Raw genomic sequence first — 3,847 nt, 5'->3', positions numbered from 1 at the left:
ATGTTTATATTAGAATTTTCTATACACCATACAATTTTGAAAATATTTTGACTCTTTTTGAGCTGTTTACGGACATAGTCAGTTTTCAATTATTTTAGTTTTTATTTCTTTAAATATCAATAAAATTTTATTCGTTGGGTAGAAAAGCGTGAAAATTTAATATAAGGCTGCTGATATATCGTTATAATAGCAGTTAAAAAATATTAAAAATGCATAGGCTCAATTTTTATTTATAAGCATTTAAAGTTCAAATTTTGACAACATTTATCAAATTTATAATTTAATAATTATTTTGTAGTTAAAAATGTATAAAATGTTCAACTTTTGTAGCTGAGGATTAAAAATTTAAAACAAGATTCCACGTAAATAGGTTATATATAAATTACTTTATTCACTATAATATCATCAAATATACTTGGTAATATCATAGGCTGACGACCGTTTTCGCTCAGAATCGTTTATTAATACAGTGTTGATTTTGTAGATGGGTAGTAATAAATTAACTGTACATTCAGGATTACATGCATTCAGGTGAATAATTATAAGATTGCAATGATAGATGTAAGATGTAAGATATATTGTTGATTCATCAATACGATGCTGGGAGGACTTGAGGACTTCCCATGTTCAGCGACCGGCGTCGACCCGTTTTGTGGCACAGCGGAAACTTCGTACAGCTGACTGTTCGACAAAGACACTGTAATATTATTTATACTTAATCGTAATAATGGGTATAATGAGTTTAATATTATATTATATTACAATAAATATTAAGTACCTATATTATTAGCTTCTAATAATTGGGACGTCATTTTTGTAGATATTGATCCGGACAAAATTATGCTGGCCCAACGCTATGCCACGGTTTATGGCGTACCTATCCGATGAAATTGTTGGAGACTCTTTCAAACTGGGCAATCTGATAAACGGTGACGTGATCGTTACTTCGCGGCCATCATAGGGTATACACAAAAATGTAGGTCATCGGGCTGTCGGCTGTATGTATGATAAAGTCCTGGAAGTGGGGATTACAATAGTCCCGAAAATGCTGTTACACCTCAACCTTAATAAAAACAAAGAATGATTAAAAAATGGCAACGGAATTGGCCTACAAATCTGAAAATATGTTTATGGACAGATAACTTCTCAACGTAATACCTATTATGACCGATCCAATAATAACTTTCCATAGGTACATCAGACCTATGTGCGACGGCTGCTCACCAACGTATCGACATCCACCAGATAACTTTGGTAAGTTTTCAAACTATACCGCTCATTCTTGCGGAATGCTAAAGAAAATTAATTTATTAGATAAATATTATACTATAACAATTTTTAAATATAGACGTTTTCAACTCACAGTTATGCAGATGGATGTCGACCGGTTTGGGAGCGACGTCTGATACGCCATTGTTCTAATGAATTCAAACATGGATAATATATTATTATAATATTTTTATATGTATATAGGTACGGTTAGGTATATCAAATTAATTAAGTAGGTACTATATTAATATAGTCTATTAATTATTTTTTTACTATGTTTTTATTGTATTAAAATATACACAATGAATTATATCTTACATTATTGGACTGGACATACAGCAACGTCGAGTTGAGGTACCTGTCCATAAACACATTTTCATCAGCAAAATATAATATAAAATATAAAGTAAAGAAATGCATAAAGAAAAAACTGTATTTTTATTCATACAATTTTGAAATCAAAAACATTAGAACAAGATAATGCTTTCTTGATAAATTAAAAATATTTGAAGATTTTATTTGTCATACGTTTACATGGCAATAGTAAAATTCTATTAAGCCTATTAGGTACGTAAACAACATTTATTAATATGACAAATATTTAAAATTTCAAAAAAGGGGGACCCTTGTGTTAATACCCCTCACTTTGTTTTTTTGGTTAGCGCTGGAAGTTTTTGTGTAAAAACGTCGGGACCTGGTGCAAATTTCTGCACAAACGATGCACAAACGTTTGGCACCTTAAAAATTTCAATTTTCCAAAAAGAGGGTGTCTCGTTTCAATGGCCCCCCCCCCCTTACTTTGTTTTTTGGATAGCACTGGGAATTTTTGTGCACAAACGTCGGGACCTGGTGCACATTTCTGCACAAACGATGCACAAATGTTTGGCACGTTAAAAATTTCAATTTTCCAAAAAGAGGGTGTCTCATCGTTTCAATGCCCCCCCCCCCCCACTTTATTTTTTGGATGGCGCTGAGAGTTTTTGTGCACAAACGTCGGGACCTGGTGCACATTTCTGCACAAACGATGTACAAACGTTTGGCACATTCAAAAATCCAAATATTCAATGTGGGGGGGGGCTACCGTTTCAATGGCCCCCCCATTTTGTTTTAGGGATAGAGCTTTCAGTTTTTGTGCACAAACGATTGGACTTGGTGCAAATTTCTGCACAAAAAATGCACAAACGCTTGGCGTGGTCAGAAGTTCGAATTTCGAAAGTGGGGGGGCCATTGAAATAGACCTACTCAAAATAATTTGCTAATTTTCGTGAGTTTTCCGTATTTTGTCAACATTTGAACTTTAAATGCTTATAAATAAAAAATCTGCCTTTGAAACAATAACTTAGGAGCCTACTATTAAATTTTCAATCTTTTTTACTCAACAGATAAAATTTTATTGATTTTTATAGAAAAAAAAACTAAAAAAATTGAAAATGACAATGTCCGTAAGCAGCTCAAAAAGAGTGAAAATTTTATGGTGTATAGAAAATGCTAATATAAACATTCGGTGAAATTTCATATACCTACAGCCATTTGTATTAGAGTTACACCAAAAACCAAAATCGATTTTCTCGAAAACAGATTTTGCGTAAAAATTCCCGTTTTTCCTTAATTTTTCTTTTGTTTTTCACGTCGCTTTTGAAAACTACTAGGAAATTTTTACTTTTGACCCCCCAAAGTACCAACTAGATTCACTTTCCTATCAGAAAAAATACTGTTAAAGAAAATCCAAGCACTTTTACTGTCCTAAAAGGTGATGACGGACACAAAAATAAAAAAAAACTCACATCATTGTAAAATCAATACGTTCATCGCTTCGCTCAGAATCTAAAATAAATAAAAAATAAAAAATGAAAAAAAACACAAATCATTATAAATTCAATACATACGCCGCTCCGCTAGAATCTAAAAATGTCAATTATTTAATTGTTTGATTTTTTGCTTTTCGAATAATATCAAAATAATAAAACATATCAAAAAATATATCAATATATTATAGAAGGTATATTTTCCATTTTTTTTCGAATAAAAACTTATTTAATTTTTTTTTCTTGTTGATGGGCCCATCATTTAAACATAAAATCTAGCAAGGGAATGCAATGCATACCTTGCTTACCCTATTGTTGCGGCACTGAACATAAGTCGTAAATGTATCCATATATAATACACTATATATTATATACTGTATTCTGGAACAAAGTTATATATACACATTGCAAAGTACAAACTACAATGCCCAGAACATTAAACAGAAAAAACTATTTAAAATATTTATTTCATAAAACAAGGATTATTCAAGAGGTACCAGATTGTCAATGTTTAAAAAATTTGGCTAGAGGTTAAATCATAAAAAAAAACTTGAAGGAGGGTGTTGGCGCCCGTAGGCAAATGCATTTTAGGAAACCAATGAAAAATTTTGAAAAAATTTAACTGTAAGAATACACATTACAAAGTACAAACTACAATGCCCAGAATCTTAAACAGTAAAACTATTTAAAATATTTATTTCATTAAAGAATGATTATTCATAGACCACCAAGTTATCAATTCTCAAGTCAATACAAAATATTCAACTAGAGTT

At 31.2% G+C, this 3,847-nt stretch overlaps 1 long non-coding RNA gene across 1 annotated transcript; it reads right to left on the bottom strand.

The window, feature by feature from the left end:
- Positions 1-435: 435 nt before the first annotated feature.
- LOC132945928 (uncharacterized) lies at positions 436-1,484 on the bottom strand. The gene is made up of 4 exons (XR_009664619.1): positions 1,364-1,484; positions 1,159-1,292; positions 779-1,063; positions 436-697 (listed from the first exon to the last, which is right to left on the bottom strand). It is a non-coding gene; the product is annotated as an uncharacterized LOC132945928 (long non-coding RNA).
- Positions 1,485-3,847: the final 2,363 nt, after the last annotated feature.

This window comes from Metopolophium dirhodum, chromosome 5 (genome assembly GCF_019925205.1).
Source record: "Metopolophium dirhodum isolate CAU chromosome 5, ASM1992520v1, whole genome shotgun sequence".
Lineage (NCBI taxonomy): Eukaryota > Metazoa > Arthropoda > Insecta > Hemiptera > Aphididae > Metopolophium > Metopolophium dirhodum.
The sequence above is the reverse complement of the archived record's forward strand: the minus strand, read 5'-3'. Positions and strand labels throughout refer to the sequence as shown.